At 33.4% G+C, this 23,672-nt stretch overlaps 1 non-coding gene across 1 annotated transcript; it reads left to right on the forward strand.

Annotated features, from left to right (window-relative positions):
* The first annotated feature begins 23,458 nt into the window (after window positions 1-23,458).
* On the forward strand, window positions 23,459-23,564 carry LOC128041470 (small nucleolar RNA R71). Its single transcript, XR_008196491.1, has one exon. It is a non-coding gene; the product is annotated as a small nucleolar RNA R71 (small nucleolar RNA).
* Window positions 23,565-23,672: the final 108 nt, after the last annotated feature.

A 23,672-nucleotide genomic window follows, 5' to 3' on the forward strand; every position in this document is an offset into this window, starting at 1 on the left:
CATTTTATTTTTCAAAATTACATAACTACCCCTAACTTTTATAACTTTTACAATTTAGTCCCTTAACCCGAAATTCATCAAATTAACCATTTTTTCCTAAGTTAACATTACAATTGAATATCTAAGGCTTTTAAAAAGATCTCATATTAACCTTTTATCCTTTAAAATTTGACATTTGAACAATTTAATCCTTAAGTCAAAATCTAACAAAAATCACTTCACAAAACAACCAAATACCACAATCAAAGCCTCAAACACATATTTATCATCAAAAAAATTCAAGATTCATCAATGTAAACTTCTAAAATTTTTAATAGATTCAAAAACAAAAGTACGAGCTAGCTAGACCTAGTTGCAATGATCTCAAAAACATAAAATTTATTAAAAAGGGGCTAAAAAACTTACTCATACAAGAGATGAACTAACCGAACCTCCAAACTAGGCTTCCATGGTGTTTTCGGCAAGATAGAGTTAAAATGAAGAAGAAAATGTCTTTTACCTCATTTAATTTTGTTTTAATTTTACAATATTTACCATTTTTCCATTTTTCCATTAAATCATATATTATTTTATTATTTTCATCCATAATGCCGCCGAACATATTAACTAAGGCTAAATTACCTCTTAGATCCTTCCTCTTTTTTCTTAAATTAATTATCTAAATGTTAAAATCTCTTAATCAAATTTTAATTTGACCCTAATGACTCCGTAAATATTCTATAAATAATATTTACAAGTCAACACGATGGAAATTTTTGGTCCCAAAACTACTGTTGCGTCACCACTGAAAAACAGGCTGTTACATTCATTTTATTCAATTTAGTTCCTAAAATCAGTACTAACATAACTTTCAAATTAAGCCTCAAAATTTTATTTCAATTTCACTCTAGGCTAATTTAACTTCCTATTTTTCATTTTTACCACAAATTTCAAAATTTATGCAATTTAATCCCTATTACACAAAATCATCAATTGACTTTACAATTTAGTCCTTTTTCAATACGAAACTTAAAATCTATCAAATTGGTCCCTAAAAATCCAATTATTTAACAATGATAACATTCTCAAACTTTAGCAATATCTAAAAATACAACATGGGTTAGCTAGCGTAAGCTCCTGAGATTCAAAAAATATAGGAATTACAAGAAAAATATTAAATTGAACTAACCAATTTGAAGCTTGAACTTGGGAAAACTTAAGGCCGTTGGTCCTTCTCCCCTATTTTTGTTTCAAAAGTTTGTGAAATGAATAAGGAAATTTTTTGTTTTAATTCTGCACTACTTAGTTTTATATTATTTTATGTTATTATATTTTATTATGTCTTATTACAAATATATTTAATTATTTCTAATCTTTATAACATATATATAATTTATTTTCCTTATGACCGTCCATTATACAAATTGAAATGGTAAAATTTCCATTTCAATCCTTATTCCATTTCCAAATAGTGAAAACATAAAGAAATTAAAATTTTGACACTTTTATGATTCAGTCACTGCACCTTAATTAAGCACTAATTCGATAAAATTACTCGACCAAAATTTAATTCACTTCGAACACTTCTTAAATATTTAACAGAAATATTTACGAGTCTGATTTAAGAGAATGACGTCCTGATACCTCAATTTCCAAAACCACTAACTTTATAACCGATGCACTTGTACCTTGTCTAACTTTTCAAATAACCAAAATTATTAGAAAAAATTTTAGTATAATACTGTAATACCCTCGTAAATATTAATAAATAATATTTACTTACTCTATCATTGAAAAATAGAATTCCGAAACCACCGTTTCCAGCCCACTAACTTTCGGGTCGTCACATCCCAGAATTTACAAATCTAATTAAGAGTGAGATAATGTGCGCCAATTCTATTTTGGGCGCACCTTGACAGCTTAATCAGCCACTCGGCTGGTTGGTTGGCGAGTTAGAGTGTTGGCGCATACTAGTGTTCACATTATCACATATAAGGATATATTCAATTCAATATTCATATAATCAATACATTCATAATATACCAAATAAATTCATTTCAACCGAGTATAAATTCAATTCAATCTTAAGTACAAAAGTACTCGCCTCAAATGTTTACCATCTGCAACAGTTCAAAATGTAATAATTTATAACTTAGTTCGGATTATAGAAACACAAACCATGAATTTCGAGCTATTCGACGTCGATTTTATCCTTTCCCTTTTTACTCGAGGATTCCGGTACAACGTTAGCTATGGAATTAAAACAATTAAAATACATTAATATTACACAATTCAAATTCACATTAAAATTTCAAATTTTACACTATATTTTGCTTAATTCTCAATTTAGTCCTTAAACCGAGATAAATTTTAATATCCATATTCAACCTCAAATTTTCATACTAATTTCACTCAGCTAAATTTAGCTCCTTATTTTCAAATTTACCCCTTAATTTCAAATTTTTTACAATTTAGTCCCTATTGCTCAAAATCAACAACTAACTTCACTATTTACTCCTTTTCCACTTCTAACTTAAAATCTATAAATTTAACCCCTAGTACTTAAACTATTCAACAATATCAACATCTAAAATCTTGAACAATACTAAAAATTACAACATAGGTCGGGTAGCCCTAGGTACCGGAATTCCAAAAATAAAAAAAATTACAAGTATAGGGACTTAATTGCACTAACCAATTTGGATTTGAACTCCAAACCTCCTAAGTCATGCGTTATTCTTTCACTTTTCTTTCTTTATTTTCTTACTAATTTGCATATTGTCATCTATTTCCTTTTGTTTTTATTATTATAACTATTATTATTTTATAACCTATATAAATTAAATTCATTTTATTTATTATTATAGCATATAACATATATATATATTAGATTATCACATATATATAATACACACCATTAATGCTGTCCACTATACATATATAAATGTATATTTACTACTTTAGTCCTTTAATTTATTTCAATCTATAATTCAACTTTTAACTTTAATGCAATTTAGTCCTTGTACCTTAACAACTCATAATTTCATGAAATTTACTTAGCCAAAATCCAATTCACTACTAACTAACCTCATAAATATTTAATAAAAATACTTACGGGTTCGTTTCATGGGAAAAGAGTCTTGAACCTCACTTTCCGTCACCCTTGACTATCGAGTCATTACAATTCTCCCCCTAAATAAATTTCATCCCCTAAGTTTCACGGGAGATACCGAGACCTCATCATCTCTTCTGGCTCCCAAGTTGCTTCCTCAACACCGTGACTACGCCACAGAACTTTCACTATTAGAACACGTTTATTATGCAATTCTTTCACCTCACGGGATAAGATATCGATCGATTCTTCTTCATAAGACAAGCCAGGTTGAATTCCTATATCCTCTGTCGAAATAATGTGAGATGGATCCGATCGATACCTTCTAAGCATTGCCACATGAAAAACATCATGTATTTTATGTATTTCTGTAGACAAAGCTAACCGATATGCCACTGGTCCCACTCTTTCAGTGATTTTATATGGTTCGATAAAATGAGGACTCAGCTTCCTTTTTTGACCAAATCTCAAAATTTTCTTCCAGAGTGACACTTTTAAAAACACCTTATCACCAACAACAAATTCAATTTCTCGACGTTTCAAATCTGTATACAATTTATGTCCATCAAAGGTTGTTTTGAATCTATCTCGTATTATCTTAACAATATCTTTCTTTTTTGAATCAATTCTAGCCCAACAACTTTTTTTTTTCACACAATTCCATCTAGCAAACAGGTGTTCGACACCTTCGACCATATAAAGCTTCGTATTGGAAACTATTATTGTATACAAATTCGGCCAAAGGTAAAAAAAGTTCCCAACCTGATTCAAAATTGATTACACAAATGCAAAACATATATTCCAAAATCTGAATAACAAGTTCAGATTGTCTGTCTGACTGTGGGTGAAAAGCTGTGCTGAAATTAAGTCTCGTACCCAGAGATTCATACAACTATTTCTAAAACCTCGAAGTGAATTGCGGATCTCGATCAGAGATAATCGACATAGGGACACCGTGCAATCTTAAAATTTCCTGAATGTAAACTTTAGCAAGTTTTTGAAGTGAGTAATCAGTCCTGACTGCAAAAATAAAATGAGCCAATTTCGTAAGTCGATCAATGATCACCTATACAAAATTTTTCTTGCTCAGAGATAATGGTAACCCTGTTACAAAATCTATCATTATGCGCTCTCATTTCCACTTTAGAATAGAAATAAGTTGAAGTAATCCTATGGGAATTTGATGTTTTGCCTTAACTCATTGATAAGTTAGACACTTAGCTACGAACTCAACTATTTCTCTTTTCATTCTAGGCCACCAATACAATTATCGCAAGTCACGATACATTTTTTTCCTCCAGGATATAAGGCAAAAGGGCTATCATGAGCTTTGCAAAGTATCAATTCTTTTAATTCTACAACATCAGGATCACAGATTCGATTATAAAATCTCAAAGAATCACAATCATCAATGCTGAAATTTTCTATTGCGCCATTTTGAACCATTTCTCTTTTCTTTGCTAACTTGGCATCATATAACTGTGCTACTTTGATCTGATCAAAAAACACCAGTTCGATTTTGAACTCAGCCATCAAGCTTCCATCATCATCGATACTAAGTTGAGCAAACATCACTCGCAATTCAACTGCTGCCTTCCTACTCAACGCGTCAGCTATGACATTAGTTTTACCAGGATGGTAAAAAATAACACAATCATAATCTTTTAGAAGCTCAACCCAATGTCGTTGTCTTAAATTCGACTCCTTTTGAGTTAGAAGGTATTTAAGACTTTTGTGATCAGTATAGATGTGACACTTTCATCGTACAGATAGTGCCTCTAAATTTTCAAAGCAAAAACCACAGTAGCTAGCTCTAAGTCGTGCGTCAGATAATTTTTTTCATGTGTTTTTAGTTGAGGTAGGCGATTACTTTTTCGTCTTGCACCAAGACACAACCGAGACCACTCAATAAGGCATCACTATAGACCACAAAATCTTTTTTCGATTCTGGTAAAGTTAGAATTGGCGCTTCAATCAACATCTATTTCAATTTCTTGAAACTTTCTTGGCATTCATTGCTCGAAACGAACTGAATGTTCTTGTACAACAACTTTGTCATCGGCAAAACTATCTTTGAAAATCCATTTAAAAGTATTCTATAATAATCGGCTAAACCAAGGAAATTGCGAACCTTTGACACATTTCTCGGTTCTTTCCACTGAACAATGGCGTCAATTTTTTTCGCATCAATTCTAACTTCATCTGCCGAGATAACATGCCTCAGAAACACAACTTTCGATAACCAAAATTCGCACTTGCTAAGCTTTCCATATAGCTGTTTCTCTCGTAACTATTGTAAAACGATTCTGAGGTGTTGCTCATACTTGGATTCAGATTTTGAGTAGATCATGATGTCATCAATGAATACTACCACAAATTGATCCAAATAAGGTTAGAAATGCGATTCATGAGATCCATGTATTTTGCAGGAGCGTTAGTCAACCTAAAAGGCATCACCAAGAATTCATAATGGCCATAATGTGTACGAAATGCTGTCTTAGGTACATCACTATCCTTTACTTTCAACCGATAGTAACCAGATCTCAAATCGATATTAGAAAAGATAGAAGCTCAGTGATACGAGATAGGGGGTATCGATTCTTAATTGTCAACTTATTCAATTACAGGTAGTCTATACTGAGTCATATCGAGCCATCTTTCTTTTTGACAAATAATACTGGAGCTCCCTAAGGCAATATACTAGGGCGTATAAAGCCACAGTCCAGTAAATCTTGCAATTGCACCTTCAATTCTTTCAGCTCTGTGGGTGCTATACGGTAAAGAGACAGACACTGGAGCTGTTCTAGGAAACAATTCAATTGTGAATTCAACCTCCCGATCTGGTGGTAATCCCGATAATTCCTTGGGAAACACATCAAGAAATTCACGAATAGTTCTAATCTTACTGCTCTGACTATCACCCAAATTTAAGTTAATAACATAGACCATAAAAGCTTCACAACCTTGATTGAGAAGTTTATTAACTTGAATTATTGAAACGATACAAGTTGAACAACTTGTTCGAACACCATTCACTTCAATCATGTTACCATCTACACTCTGAGCCTCGAATTTCTTTTTACGACAGTCTAGAATCACTCCGTTCTTGGTAGGCCAATCCATACCCAAAATTCAGATCAAAATTGCCAAATGACATTATCATCAAGTCAACAGGGAAGGATATGTTCTGTATTTCTAACGGACATTGCCTACACACCCGATCTATTAATACGGACTGCCCCAAAGGACTTGACACAATCATAGATACTCTAGATATCACAGATTTTAAACTTCCCGATTTAACTAACTCAACATTAACATATGAGTGTGAAGACCCTGGGTCTATCAAAGGATAAATAGGTTCTGAATGCAATAAAAAGATACCTGGCACAACATCAGTAGCATCACCATATTCACATGTCCGCAGAACGTAAGCTTGACTTGGCGCTCTCATCTCTAACTAGTGAGTAACATCATCATTTCCTTTTCTAGCACCACCTCTAGCAAAAGAATCACCGTAACTTGATCCGTGACCCCTAGATGTAGGTACAGACCTTTAAGAAGTAACATGGGTAGCATTCTCATTCCTTGGACACTCACGGGCAAAATGCTCCGTAGATTCACAACGAAAACAAGCTCAAGTTAGTTTCCAACATTCACCATGATGCTTTTTCCCACAGTGCTCATAATTCAGAATATTAGTGTAACACCCCTTACCTGAGACCGTTTCCGGAGTCGAGCACGAGGCGTTATCTGACTTAACTTACTAATTCGAAGCATAAAAATTTCACCTTTAAAATTAATTTCACTATTTACAACAAAGCTGTCCAATCGCGTAGCAGTTACTAAATTAATTATAACTCGAGCTACGAAACTCGAAATTTAGATCCGTGAATTTTCCATGAAACTAGACTCATATATATTCTTACCATAAATGTTTCTGAATTTTTGGTTTAGCCAATTAGTACAGTTTATTAGTTAAAGTCTCCCCTGTTTTGCTGTTCGACAGTTCTAAGCTCTCATCACTAAAAATTAATTATCTCATTTTATAGACTTCATATTGTGCTACCACTTATTTCTACTAAAAATAGACTCAATAAGGAATCAAAAAATATAAATTATAACTTCTAATTCTTTCTTTACAATTTTTAATGATTTTCTAAAGTCAGAACAGGGGACTTCAGAATCCATTCTGACCCTGTCTCACTACAATTCAAATATCTCAGAATATAAAATTCCTTTACCCACACCGTTATTTTTCTATGAAAATATACTCGATAAGATTTAATTCTATATTTCATTAACTCTATAATTCATTTTATACTATCCTTGGTGATTTTTCAAAGTCACATCACTGCTGCTGTCCCAAAATTGTTTCATTGCAAATTTTTACTCTTCCATAATTTCTAGGTATAAACTATCACCTAGGCATTCATAATACCAAACATATTCTTACTTAACCATTTTAATAGCTAAACCTTATCACATATTTACACATCATCCTTTATTAATATCATAAGGACATACATTCAAAATGACTAAGTCCCTATACATGCCATAGCTCAAAAATTGATCATCATAAAATACCGAGTTGTTGTTGTTGATAGTGTGAGCGTTCTCCGACGTCTTTAAGATCCCCGAATTAGCTTTGCAATACTATAAAAGAAGTAAAATAAAGGAAGTATGCATAAAACTTAGTAAGTTTACAAGTAAATAAATAACAACATTTAACACAAATAAATATACTCAAGTGTCATGATCTCTAATTTCCTCTTTACTTAATCTCTTACTTGTTCACTTACTTGTTTACTTAGATAACTCATGATTTTAACTTACTCTTCTCTTGCTGAAATGTTGATTCTCAATTGATAAATAAATATGTTCTTAACTCTTATAACTCACCTAAATTTGCTATTTATGCTTTTAGCTGAACTTTCATGGAACATAATTTGTTTACTAGCCCGTTGAGCCATATTGGAATAATAAGGATACTTGGGTCTTTTCTGATAATAACATGCCAAAGCCATGTCCTAGACATGGTCTTACATGGGATGTTTCTTGTACTACCAATGCCATATCCCAGATATGGTCCTACATGGGAGTTCTCATATCGTTGCCCATGCCATGTCCCAGACATGGTCTTACGGGGGACCTCTCATCTCGGTGCCAACGCCATGTCCCAGACATGGTCTTACATGGGACCTCTCATCTCGGTGCCAACGCTATGTCCCAGGCATGGTCTTACATGGGACCTCTCATAATCTCAATGATGCCAATGCCATGTCCCAGGCATGGTCTTACATGGAATCTCATTCCCTTAATGTCATGACATTTGTATCCGATAGATTCACAATGTTTCAATGGGGCTTTTATCACTGATTCTCTATCATCTCATACTTAAGCCAGCATTAGATATTTTCATGAAATAAATACATAATTGCTGAAAAATAACAACATGAATAATAATTATCAAAATATTGCATTTATTTACCGTAAACTTACCTCGGTACAAAATACTATCAAATCTAGCAATTTAGTCTTCAATCTTTTTCTTTCCTCGATCTAACTCCGGATTTCGTTCTTCTTGATCTATAATAGCAAATTTAGTTTATTTAATACTCACATTCATCAAAACATTCATTGACTTTTACTTTGGCAAAATTACATTTTTACCCCTAAACTTTTGCATATTTACACTTTTTCCCCAAAGCTAAGTATTCTTATGTTTTATGACATGCTGGAAATTTTTCCCTTCTATGGAAACATCAAATTCCCACTCTAACATGTACTTATGAACATTAGGTATTTTAACCAATTATGTCGTTTTACTCGTTTTCACTTAAAATCGCTTAGCAAAAGTTGTTTAACATAATTTCAAGCTTCATATTCTACCATAAAACATCAAAATAAAAAAATTTCACCTATGGGTATTTTTCCAAATATAAACCCTAGGTTAAATTATTGCTAGAATAAGCTAAATCAAATTATCGGGACTCCAAAAACGTAAAGAACATTAAAAACGGGGCTTGAAATCACTTACTATAGAGCTTGGAAGCTTGAAAACCTTAACTATAGCTTCCCCCTTGCTATTTTCGTTCACCATGGAGAAGATGAGCACATTTTGTCATCTTTTTCCCTTTTTAATTTTTTATTACTAAATTACCAAATTGTCCCAAATTTAAAAATTTCCTATTTCACTTATCTCATGTCCATTTTTGTCTACCAACTTAACCAATAGTCTAATTACCATATAAGGACCTCCAATTTAAAGTTTCATAACAATTGGACACCTCTAACATGTAGAACTCAATTTTAGCACTTTTTACAATTTAGTCCTTTTGACTAAATTGAGTGCCTAAACGTCGAAATTTTCGAACGAAATTTTCACAAAATCATTCCATGAAATGGTAGACCATAAAAATATAAGAAAAATAAGTTTTTCCCGATCGGATTTGTGGTCCCAAAACTACTGTTCTGACTAGGCCCAAAATTGGGATGTTACAATTAGTATCCCTAGACGGACCTTACACACTACCCGTGGACACAGTTGGTTGTCGATCATGGTTTCTATCAAGTCTGTCAGACTTAAAAGTCGACTTCCAGCTACCATGAAATTCTTTAGTTCACTTTGATTGTGGATGTGAGTTAGCAGCTCCAAAGCATTTTCCAGAAGTATGAGTAACCTGAACCTTTTTATCAAGTCTGAAGGCTTGTTCTACCATCTTTGCTCGTTCAACTAGGTCGGCAAACTCTGTAATTTGATCCGATACCAGTTGTACCCGTAGTTCATCTCGTAGTCTACGCAGAAACCATTTACAACTTTCGACTTCAGATGGCACAAATTCAACAACATACTTGCTGAGTTGTAAGAATTCCTGTTTATAATTAGCCTCTGACATCCCACTCTATTTTAACAGTAAAAAAATCTTGTCTTTTATCTTCGAGATACAGTTCTCTGATGTATTTCTTTTGGAATTCCTGTTGGAAGAATTTCCAGTTGGCCGATTCGGTAGGTACGCGGCGTTTCACTGAATGCCACAATGTATATGCTTCTCATTGTAGTAGCGAAATAACACAAATTACGCTTTCATGCGGGTTACATTCAAGTTTTTGTAAGACGCGTTTAGTGGATTCAATCCAAACTTCAGCTACTGAGGGATCAACCCCTTTCAAACCCAGAAACTCAGTAGCATAATATCTTTGCAATTCTTTTATCGGAGCTTATCGAACTGTAGGTGTAGGAGCTGTAGCAGAAGTAGTTCCTGTAACACGCTAAAGAGCATCAACGATAGCTTGGAGTAAATTTGAATCACCTACTCCCTCATTATTACTTCATTCAACATTGGGTTGTTGAGCACCAATTGGATTAGCACTCGGTTTCACCGATTTAGTTTCCTCACAATTCTTAGTATAATCATTGCTAGAGTAAAGCTATTATTCAACTTTATTATCTGATTCATTTTCCATCTTTTAACTATAAAACAAAAACAAATATAATCAGCATCCAAATCCTGACTCAACTTTGGCATGTACCTCTAGACTTAATTCTGAGCTCGATTTAGTCCGATAATCGGCTAAAACTGTAGTTATGATACCACTAAATATAACACTTCTAACCCTTCTCTGTCATCGGATTAGGGTCACGGGTATTACTATCAAATTAAAACAAATAATCAATCATAATAAAAAATGTAAGCTAGCCATTAACGTTATATTATACAAGGGCAGGTCAAGAAAATCTAATACTTTCATACTAGAGTCTTATAAAATCGAATAACGAATCATGCTATGTAATGCTAAACTTCATCTTCCACTGCCTACACTCTTATCACTATTTATGCATTGCTAAACTTGGTCTTCCACTGTCTACACTCTTATCACTATTTTTTCTCTATTGAAGGCTAGAAATTAGATACAAAATAAGACTATTCCAATTATTAACATCAGAGTATTGAACCATACTCCGACTACTACTACTACCTTTGATGGTGTTAGTAGAAGGACCTACTTCACCTAATTCAGATTTGCTAATTCACTCCAAATCAGAGTATAAATACTCTTACAGGCCGTAATTCGGGTTTATATATCCCTAAAACTAGCCTATGAACAAACAAGGACTAATTTGGAATAATTCTGAAAGTTTTGGGGCAATATCAACAATACTTGGAAACGTGGGACACACGACCGTGTGAAACACCCCGACCCGTGTAACTTTCAAAATTGGGACACACGACCGTGTCCTTGCCCGTGTAACTCACTGACTTGAGACACATGGTCGTGTCTCAGCCCGTGCCTTTGCTCGTGTAACTCACTAACTTGGGTCACATGGCCATGTCGTAGCCCGTGTGTCAGCTTGTGTGGACATTACACCTATACAATTTTTCAACATGCTTAGGGCACATGGCCGTATATGTTACCTGTGTGTGACACATGACCGTGTGACAGTCTGTGTCTCAGGCTGCGTGCACCTACCTTAAAACTCAAGTTTACCATTTCCTACTTGCTTGGGCATTAAGCAACTCAAATACCAACAATTTAATCTATTAAAAACACCATATTTCATTTCTCATCTCATATTCATTTCAAGTTTTACATCTCATTTCATCATTTCATATTTCATTTCTCATATCATATTCATTTCTCATATTTTCTATTTCAATATCAATCACATAAATTATTATTTAATTTTCCCCTATTAATACCAATCAGACTCGGACGGAAACAGGGATCCAACCAACACACCAGTTTGGCACCCAGTGCCTCATCGGATAAATCCGAAGTAATAACTGCACCTAGTGCTATATATAAGTTGACATCTAATGTCTCATTGGTTAAACCAAAGTGAATTGGCACTCGGTGCCTCATTGACTCGAGGTCGAAGAAATCCTTGAACTTTTCCTATCCTATGGCATGCCATCTATATCCGATTTAGCCCGAACAGTTAATAGGGTTTCATTTCACATTTCCATACAACCAATGTCCAATTCTTATATATACATATTATCACATATAAACATATATTCAATTCAATATTCATATAATCAATACATTCATAATATACCAAATCAATCCATTTCAATCGAGTATAAATTCGATTCAATCTTAAGTACAATAGTACTCACCTCAAATGTTTACCATATGTAACAATTCAAAATGCAATAATTTATAACTTTGTTCAGATTATAGAAACATAAACTGTGAATTCCGAGTTATTCGACGTCGATTTTATCCTTCCCCTTTTTACTCGAGGATTCCGATACGATGTTAGCTACGCAATTAAAACAATTACAATACATTAATATTACACAATTCAAAGTCATATTAAATTTTCAATTTTTACACCATATTTTGCTTAATTCTCAATGTAGTCCCTAAACCAAAACAAATTTTAATATCCACATTCAACCTCAAATTTTCATACTAACTTCACTCTAAGCTAAATTTAGCTCCCTATTTTCAAATTTACCCCTTAATTTCAAATTTTTCACAATTTAGTCCCTATTGCTCAAAATCAACAATTAACCTCACTATTTAGTCATTTTCTACTTCCAACTTAAAATTATATCAATTTAACCCTTAGTACTTAAAGTATTCAATAATGGCAACATCTAAAATCTTCAACAATACTAAAAATTACAACGTAGATCGGGTAGCCCTTGGTACTAGGATTCCAAACACGTAAAAATTACAAGTTAGGGACTAAATTGCACTAACCAATTTGGATTTGAACTCCAAACCTCCTAAGTCGTGCGTTCTTCTTTCACTTTTCTTTCTTTCTTTTCTTTCTAATTTGCATATTATCATCTATTTCCTTTTGTTTTTATTATTATAACTATTATTATTTTATAACCTATATAAATTAAATTCATTTTATTTATTATTATAGCATATAACATATATATTAGATTATCACATATATATAATACACACCATTGATGCCATACACTATACATATATAAATGTATATTTACAACTTTATTTCTTTAATTTATTTCAAATTATAATTTAACTTTTAACTTTAATGCGATTTAGTCCTTGCACATTAACAACTCGTAATTTCACGAAATTTACTTAACCAAAATATAATTCACTACTAACTAACCTTGTAAATATTTAATAAAAATATTTACGGGTTCGTTTCACCAGAAAAGAGTCTCGAACCGTAATTTTTGTCACCCTTGACTATCGGGTCATTAAAGATTTACTAACTTAAGACGTGTTTGTAGAAGAGTTTTAGTTGACTTAGGAACAATTAGTTATTAAGTATTTATAAATAAAATCCCTAACTCAACCTCAAATCTTATTATAATCATTATATTTCTTTAGGCCACAAATCTCTTCTCGTTACTCCAAATTTGCAGAATGTTTTTGGTAGATTTTCGAGTAGGTCAATAACTGCAGAAGGAGATAACACAGTAGATTTAGGTTTGAAGTATTAAATTTTTGTGTGAGGTCATGAATACATATGTTGAATTCTAGGCAAACTACATAGACAAATACCAACAATGATTGCAACCCTTACATTTGTCCAAGAACATGGATTTGACCCTCTAATGAGGAATTTTATGGAGTGTGAGAGATTGCAATTGAATGTCAATGGACTTATTTTTGCCTACCCCCCGAAGAACCAATAATAATACCTATTGTGTAGGAATTTTATCTCGTATTAAACGAAAGAGAAGCGATAAGACCATAATTATAAGATGCGACACACGTCAAAATCAAAGGGGTGAAAATTCTGGTAACAGAAAGAAGTATTTGTCAATTTTATGATGCTTCATATTATTACCGTGATTGTATGTTCAAAATGAATCTTAAACAATTAAAAAACGTAGACATGGAAGTGGTTTTAAGATTTTTAACTGAAGGAAAAGAAGAATGGACGTACCAACCAGGAACCAAGATACCAGCAACATTAAATCAAGCATTGATTACTCCAAGGGCAAAAATTTGGAGAAATTAGTATGTTCAAGAATTTGGCCCATAACAGATAACTCCAATATCAGCTCGATACAGGTCATTTTGGTATATGTGATATTGCAAAAGAAACAAATATGCATCAGTACATGGATTTATTAGAGTATGATTGAGTGTGTACAAAATCAATCAAAATGAATATTCTTTCCACATCTACTAACGAGATTATGTAGAAGGACAGGAGTATCATTGGATCGACTGGATAAGGAGACGAATCCTCTAAAGAAATTATTAGTAGATGACCTATATAAACAATTTGTAATACTCCATAGAAGGCAAAAGGAAGAGAGGAGAAAACAAGGACTACAAGAGGGACATGGAAGAAGTTCTTTTTAGCCCTTTATTCTAAAAAAATCTTACATATGTATATTTAGGATTATATGAACATAATTGTATTAATTTTAAGATAATCTTTATTTTTTTAGGAGTAAGATTAATGGTAGACTTTTATAGTTGTTTTTCTTTGTCTGTTTCAAAATTTCTATGTAGAAACCTCACATGAAAGAAGCACAACATTTTCGAGAAAACAACGAACAAGGGAGAAAGCACCCACCATTAGACCATTGCAATGCCGTGATCAATTAGGTAACTTATTTCCTTATCTTTTTAGGGCTACACATTGAGGATAATGTTTGTCTAAAGTGTGTGTGGGGGGGGAACACAGGAAATATATTTTTTATTTTCATGCTTTTCTTTTATTTTTTATTGTCAATTGTGTGCTTGAACTTGTAGAAATACAAGTGATCTATTAGGAGCATGTATATAGGTTTGATTTTATTTACTGTAAATTTGGCATGATAGTGAATGGATTTAATTTTTTTATTATTAGACTACTAAGTTTTATTTATTACACTGTAAATAGGCATTGAATAATTGAATATACCAAATGACATAGAGAATACAGGGAAACATGTATGCTAGTATGTATGATAAATAGTTGAATTTGTGATTGTTTGATTGATTAAATTTGTGAATATTGAGATACCTAGGGATGACCTAAGGCATTATTTAGTATACACCTAGAGCCAAAAAACTAACCCTGTTTATTCATCCTTAGTACCTATATTTGAGCTAGAAAACACTTCTTGATGAACCTTCATACAAAACCTGAGCCAAAAATGTTAATTTGTATTTACCCTTTTCTTTGGTCTCAAACTACACGACTATAAACAACTGGCCATACGTATTAAGAGTTAAGTAGATACGTCATGATGGATTTTTGTAAAAACAAGAGTGAAATAGGAAGAAGTAGTGTGATATAATAATTATAGGTTAGCCAATATATGCAAAACAAAAGAAGGATTCAGAAAGAAAACAAGAAAAATGAGCAGAAAAAGTACATGAAAAATCAAATGCATTATGAGTGAGATGTGTGAAAAATAAAAAAAATGTGACAAAGTCACAAAAATAGAAAAAAAATCAGGTAATAGTGCACAAAAACTCGTGAGCTAGCCTGAGTTGTTGTATTATACTGTCACTTCCTATATGGAGAAATAAGGAAGGTGAGAGAAGGAGAAATAAGGTGGTGAGCAGGTAAGGGTTACTAAAGGGGAAGAATAGGGAATAATACGATGTGACAAACTACTTTTGTGGTTGAAACCATTTGGATGCTTTCTGTTCTTGAATTTCATACCTATCCTAAGCCTCAGAACATTACAAGCCGAAAATATCTATGTGACCTAGGTAGACTTGTTCATGAATTGACATCATATTAAGTAATTGAATTAACAATATTTGTATTCTACTAGGATAATCAAATTAATTGTATGATTTATTGATGGATGCATATATTTGAAAACCATAATGCATGTATAGTTTGTAATACACTGAACTTAGGTGTTTGACATTGAAAGTGGCAAGTCATTTATATATCATGTCAGGATTAGATCCATCCCACTTCAGCACACTTTTTTCATTCCTCTTTTCAGGTTGGATTTCTAGTACAAGCATAGCTGGCTGAGAATGACGTGGATAAAGTGCTGAGTTATCTTTTCAAAATTACCATGGTAAATCTGTTGGCAATCAATTTCACCATTTGCCACGACAATATTTCACTTCCTTTATTTTCCCTCTTCATCTTCTTGCTTTTTTTACACTTGTGTTCACACAAAACCACACATTTCCTTCTTAAGTGATAAAAGTTAAAAATAATGACCATTATATCACAATCCAAGCTTTGTTATGAAATGTTCTAAAAATATCCTAAAAATGCAAATGTATTCACTTAATTACAGCCAATTAATTATACTTAGAGGCATTAAATATAACTCTTTTCAAGAGTTATCACAACCACTCAGGGAATCTGTGGTGCAGGCATTTTTGGATCAATTGTCTTAAAATGTTCCCAAGCCTCATAAAAACTTGCCCTTTCCAATTGTCTGAATATAACAATCTCCCTTCTCAATTGAACCACTTTGCTAATAGGGAAGAACTTTTGTAGGATTTTTCCAGCTAGCTCATCCTAGGTTGTAATAGATCCTGGTGCCTTTGAGTCTAACCAAGAAAAGACGTTATCAATCAAAGAAAAGGAGAACAATCAAACATGAATAGCGTCATTAGTGACCCCATTATACTTGAAAGTATCACAAAGTTTGAGAAACCATTTTAAATGTTGATTCGGGTCCTTTGTCATTGTGCCCCTAAATTACAGATTATTTTGGATCATCTGAATCATTGCTTGTTTGATCTCAAAATAGTTAGCTATGATACCTGGCCTCGTTATGCTCTCCCGAACCATGTCCAAATTTGGTAATAAGTAGTCTATTAGGGTTCTCTCATTACGTGGCATAGGTAAATTTACGGTAGTTGTGGTGGTGCTGGTGCATCTATTACATTGTTATTGTTAGCTTCGATGAATAACAATGTTTCCTATAGTCAGCGGTTGATTCTGAATCTGTTGTTGTTGTTGTTGTCGACAATTTCTACGTATTATTCTGTCTGGATTTATGGCTGGCTCTATAGGTGTTCCCTTACTACGAGTCATACACTAGCCCAAAAAGATAAATTTAGGAACAATAAAAAAAATAAAATCATATTTATAACCTAAAATTTTCCTACTTATTCTTATTGAAATGCAAAAAATTAAAATCAAACTAGTGACGTTGCCTCCTCGGCAACGAAGCGAACAACTTGACTGCCTCCGGACATGCTAACGCCTAGAGAATGAATACTACAGCAAAAGATATATATAAATGAGGTGGTGTCTACAAGTATACAAGTTAGGTTGTAATATAGTTACAACGAAGTAGGTGAGTACTCTGAGGATCATACCCAAAGGAGACTAGTACTACATCAATTTCAACCTAAACACTAAAAGATCTAATTAGTACTTGAAATAGGTTATATTATGAAAATAAAAATAATAGGGATTTTGGGGGTTTTATAATAATAGTAATTATAATAAGAAAATCAAATAATATTGAGAATTTGACAAGTAAAATTGATTAGATCTTTTTATGGGTGATTATCTTACTACGATAATCTAATCAACTATTACTTCGGGCTCCTCGTCAATCAACTAGTCGATACCCTAGTAGGATCTTCTGATACGTCTATTAGAATAATGAGTTAGTAAAGACTACTTATCTTCTGACCTCACAATCTAAACTGGCTTGGGGTTCAGGTGTTCACGGATTGGCCATACCAATTTTGGGTTAATTCCTACCTTGATAACTTCCTAGGGTCGTCAAGCCTAGGGTTCAGGTTATCTCTTTCCCGAACAGCTAATCTATTGAGTAACCTTGCAAAACAGTCAATCCATCATACCTCCACTCACTAATCCCCTATAGGGGGATTAGTTACTCATGGTTTTCGTAAACATAATAAATGAATCAAAAGTATAAAGTTTAGGAAAAATCCTAATTTGTATTAAGAACAAGAGTGAATCCACAAAGTCTGATTACATCCACAAACTTTATTTCCCGAGATAAAACAAAGAACAATTTGAAATAAATCTAAAACCTAAGAAAAGAGAAAAAAACTAAACTAAAATTATAAAGAGAGATTCTAAGCTAAGTAATTGGTGTCCATAACATATGCCAAATGAGCCTATTTACAGACTTGAGGTAGCTTTCGTCCTTAACCCTAGGTTAGATGACATTCCCGAGCTTTAAATTGGATTGTGCGGACCAAAACGCAGCATGGCTCATATTAATTCACGTCTAGAGTTGATGTTGTGACACATCAGGACCTATGTCAGTACATAAAAGTTAGACACTCTTCTTTAGGATGTCTTCAAAGGTATGTCGCGACATCAAAGGTAGTCTCGGAATTCCTCTATTTTACTTCCTATGTTGTGACATTGAACCTTCGTGCTGCGATATAATAACCAATATTAGTTTAGCATGCCTTCTAATAGTCTCCTACACACTCACAATGTTTATTAGCTCACTCTTAGGCCTTATTCGGCCCCTAAGGTCAATAAAAGACTCAATTTGCACACTTTATTAAATTTAACTAAACTTACTAAAACATAATTGAAACCTAAAGATAATGCTTATTTTCAAGCTTCTAAAGTGAGAAAACTAGTTTAATCTGCTACACCAAATTACAACAGATCAATGGGAAATCACAGTCTAATATAACAATCACGGTTAGCTCACAATTTTTTGTGCACTAATAAGAGAGTTTTTCTACTTTTGTGACTTTGTCATATTTTGTTTCTATTCAATATATCTCACTCGCAAATGTTTTTCTCTTTTCAAGTAATTTTTTCACTCGTTTTGATTTTCTTGTCGAAATATTTTTTGTACATTTGAGCTAGCCTATAATCACTATATCATATTGATCCCTCCTAATTCAATATATTTTTACAAAATATACCTTAATTTATCAATTGAACCCTCAATACATATGGCCAGACGTCTATAGTTGTGCAGTTCAGGACCAACAGTAAAAGGATAAGTACAACTTTATATTTTGGCTCGGGTTTTGTATAAAGGTTCATTAAAAAGTGTTTTCTGGCTCGAAAATAAGTACTAAGGATAAATAACAGGGTTAGCTTTTTGCTCTTGGTGTAATCCAAACAATGCCTTAGGTCATCCTTAAGTATCTCAATATTCACAAATCTAATCCACCAAACAACAAAAAATTCAACAATTTGTTATTCATACTAGCATGCTCGTTTCCTTGTATTCTCTATATCATTTGGTACATTTAATTGCTTTAATGCCTATTTACAGTGTACTATATAGAACTTAGTAGTCTAATAATAAAAATTTAGAATCACATATCCTTATGCTAAATTTATTGTAAATACAAGCAACCTATGTGCATGCTCCTACCCAATCACTTGTATTTCTACAACCTTAAGCATACAAATGACAAGAAAAATCAAAGAGAAGCATAAAAATTTAAAATAAATTTTCAATGTTACCCCCCACACTTTAGATAACACATTGTTCTCATTGTGTATTCCCTAATAAGGTAAGGAAAAAAGTTACTCGATTGATCGTGATAGTTCCATAGGCTATTGGTGGGTGCTTCCTCCTTTGGTCATTTAAAGCTCTAATTGTTGTGCCTCATTCATGTGGGGTTCTTATGTAGAAAATTAGCACAAAACGCCAAACAACTAATAATCAACTATTAATCCTACTCCTACAAAATTAAATTAAAATCATCCAAAATTTAATACAATCTTAAAAATAAACTTAAACAAGCTTTAATCATCCTCCTCAAAATCCATTTCATCATCTCCTTCTTCTTCTTCATCCTTTCCTTCCTCTTCTCTTTCATGTGCCTCTCCCTCTTGCTTAGGTTGTGTTGACTCAAACATGTTTAACGTATAATTAGGTACCCTAATATTGTTCTGTCGTGCAAACTCCTAAAAAATTAAGCCCAACTCCTGCATCCAATGTATCATCCAATCTAATTTTGGATGACTGCTCTTTCTAACTTCTTGTTGAGTGGTTGATTTTGCTTTCCTTTGAGACGAAGCTGGAGTTGCTGTTGTCTCTTGTTGGTATTTGTTCCACTCTTTTATCTGCTTTGCCCAAAGTTCAACGTATTGTGTAAAAAGAGTGTCACCAATGATGCTTCGAGATGGCTTTATTGATTGTTCTTTGGATACCATTAGAACACCTATTTTTTTGCATAACGCCGTCACTAATTTGGGGAAGAAAACTCCCACTTTCTGGTTAATTCAATATTCTGATGCATATTTGTTTTTTCTGCAAAATAGCATAAAGAAGAACCGCTTGGAAAGTACTGACATTAGACACATTTAAAAAAGGAACAAATCATGTGCATAAAATTAAATCCATATTTTAGCTTCAGGAAACATTATAGCTTGATGAAAGGAGGTTGAGATATTGGTACCTAGGTGATATTTCCATTCACCCCTTCTTTCAGTTAAAAACTTTACAATATTATCCATATCTATGTCTCGAAAGTACTCTAAATCAATTTCATTAATAAAATCTTTTTCATAGTGTGGGGCATTATAAAAGTCACAAATAATTTGAGGGGTTACTTGCCCTTCTTTCCCGCACACAAGTACTGTTTCCCACATATGGCTTTCAGTATTTCTAGACTCTTGGTCCTGTAAAGACGCATAAAATTCTTGAATAACAAGGACCACAACAATTTCCTTTGGGACCCTCAAAAAAGGTTCAGTGATGATATCTAACAAAAGGCCATGTTTCCTTACAAAAAGTCAATGACGGATCAAATCCCCTCTCTTGGATAACAATTTTTCCTTGAAGTTCAACAAAGTATTTTCCAACATTTGGGTTTAAAAAACTAGAGGGGCTTGGAACCATCGATGATTCTGGTTCATTAGTTCTCTGGACCTTTCTAGGAGGCATGATGTTTAATCTTACTAACTAATGAAATATCAAGCAAATAAGTTCAATGGAACAAGAAAAATTTGAGTTAAAAACCTTTAACCTCGTATGATTTTTTTGGATTCCACGTCTCATTTGGTTATTCGTTTGTTCCTTGAGATGTTTTCGTCCTTTCCCTACAACGAGTAAGATTGGAAGAAGAAATTTCCTAAACAAATCTAGTACAAAAAGGAAATTTTTAGTTTTTAAGGTTTAATAGGTTTAAAAGGTTTTAAAAGATTAAAGAAGTTAAGAGATGTTTAAATAAGGGGATAATATGTATTTGGGTTATAAAATAGGTGTTTTAGGGGTTAAAAAATCGGGTAAAGAGAGGTTTAAGCCACTGGGTTGCGCAAACAGGTTGGGTCAATCTGCAGAAAATTATAGTGATGTTGCGGCACTGGAGGCCTGTGTCAGAACATCCTTGGCAGTTTATCGTTGTCACAAAATTGGGGTTCCATGTCGTGACACATTCTAGACTTTTGGATTTCTGGGTAAATTGGCTTTGGTGTCGCGAAACATAAAGTCTGTTTTATGACATCGAGATAATTTTTTCAATTTCATCAAATCTGCTTTTGATGTTGCGACGTGGGGATACTGTGTTGTGACACTGGTTTTATTTTCACCCAAAATTCCAATTTTTAGAGTGTTACAGTTTATATAAAACATGAGTTTAATAAAAATTAAAACCTAGACTAAATAGTTAGCTAAATATACAATAATTTACAAAAGAAAGTTTAATACTAATAGTTTAAGTTTTACTAAAGGATTCATCTAACAACATTATTATTTCACAAAAAGACGATTCTTCGGTTTTATTAGTGTTGGTCTATCACCTGTCATACCATTCCACCTTCTTCTGCTTATCTCTTTCCTTGCACTTGTTTTTTCGACTTGTAAGGGTTAAAGGAAGTATATCCCTTAATTCAATAGGGTTAGAAATAAATAATTCTTTACAATGCTCTCTTGACTTCCTCCTACCTTCTTCGCTCAGTTGGTGACCACACTTGAAAGTTTCAATCTCACCATTAATTTTCATGGTTAATTCATTATTTTCTAAATAAATAGTAGACCTTGAGGTGGGTAAGAAAGGTCTACCTAGTAGGATAAGTATTTCTCGATCCTCTTCAAAGTCTAGAACTACAAAATCTGTCAGGATGATAAAGCTGTGTACCTTGACCAACACTTCTTTCAGTACTCCTTTTGGGTGCACTGAGGATCTTTCAACCAACTGTAGTGTTATCTGGGTATTTTTGAGTTCCCCTAACCCGAGGTTTTCAAAAATGGAGAGAGAAATTAAATTAATACTAGCTCCTAAGACACATAGAGCTCTATTAAAATGAATGCTCCCTATCTCTATGGGAATAGTAAAACTTCCTAGGTCTTTCAATTTTTGGGGAACATGTCTAGAAATAATAGCACTACAAGAAACACTTATATTAACTTGTTCACCTACATTAATCTTCCTACACTTAGATATAATTTCCTTTAAAAACTTGGCGTTCTTAGGGACTTTTTCAATTAATTCAATTAGGGGTAGGTTAACGTTTAATGTTTTGAACAAGTTTAGGAAACTTACAAACTTGTCCTCATCTCGTTTTTGTTTTTCTTCTAGTCTTGAAGTGAATGGAATCTTTGCAATGGCATAATCTTTAGTTATTTCTTTTTTTGACTCAACTATTGGTGCAATTACCTCCTCTGACTCCGGTTCATCTTCAGCCTCTAGGGGTCTTTCCTGAAGATCATCGGTATTCTTCATATTTACCTCCTGAGTTGGGTGTTCTGGGATACTCAGTACTTTACCCGATTAGAGCACTATTACTTTCACGTGCTCCTTCCCTTCCGTACTAGAATTATTTTCTGTACTGCTGGGAATATCTGTGCCAATTTGTCTTTTTATGTCACCCATCATAATCATCAATTGGCTCATTTGATCTTCAAGTTTACTACATGTTTTTGTTGAGTTGGTGCACTTAGATTGCACCAGCTTCACAACCATTCTCATTAACTACATCTTTCCCTTAATTCTATCTGGATGTTGACCATATACAATTTGGTCACTTGGTTGGCCCTATCCTGAGTTTTCTGCAAATAAAGAAGTTGATAGTTAGTGTTATTAACTTGATTTGAACAATTACCTCCTCTTTGGTTTCCTCCCCATCTCAAGTTCGGGTGATCTCTCCATGCATGATTTTATGTATTTGAATAGGGATTTCCACCCTTATTTCTGATATAGTTCACATCCTCGGTAGGATTATTAATATAGTGGAAGAGCGGTTTGTCTCCTCCATAGATATCTGCTGCACCCTTTTTAGTCACTATTCAGTTGATTTTGTCTATTAATTGTTGGTATTTGTCATCTTCCTGGATAGCCTTCACCATAGATGGTCTTTGGCCATATGTATGACGTTTAGTTGGCAACTAGCAAGAGTTCATTGCCATACTCTATTAATTCATATGCATTCTTGCACTTCTATTTATCAAGGCTCTTCCTGCTGCTCCATCTAATCCTGACCTCGAATGCACAGCCAACCTGTTGTAAAAAGTTTGCAGTTGTAATCGCTCAAGTAATCCTTGGTATGGGCATTTATGAATCAACATATTAAAACACTCCCATGCTTTGTGAAGGCTTTCTCCTTCTAACTACTTGAACATCGAAATTTCCCTTCTTAGCTGGACCGTTTTGCTGATGGGGAAGAACTTTCGTGGGAATTTTCCTGCGAGTTCATCGAATGCAGTGATTGATCCTGGTGGCTGCGAATCTAGCCAAGAAAAGGCGTTAT

Source organism: Gossypium raimondii, chromosome 5 (genome assembly GCF_025698545.1).
Source record: "Gossypium raimondii isolate GPD5lz chromosome 5, ASM2569854v1, whole genome shotgun sequence".
In the NCBI taxonomy this organism is placed as follows: domain Eukaryota; kingdom Viridiplantae; phylum Streptophyta; class Magnoliopsida; order Malvales; family Malvaceae; genus Gossypium; species Gossypium raimondii.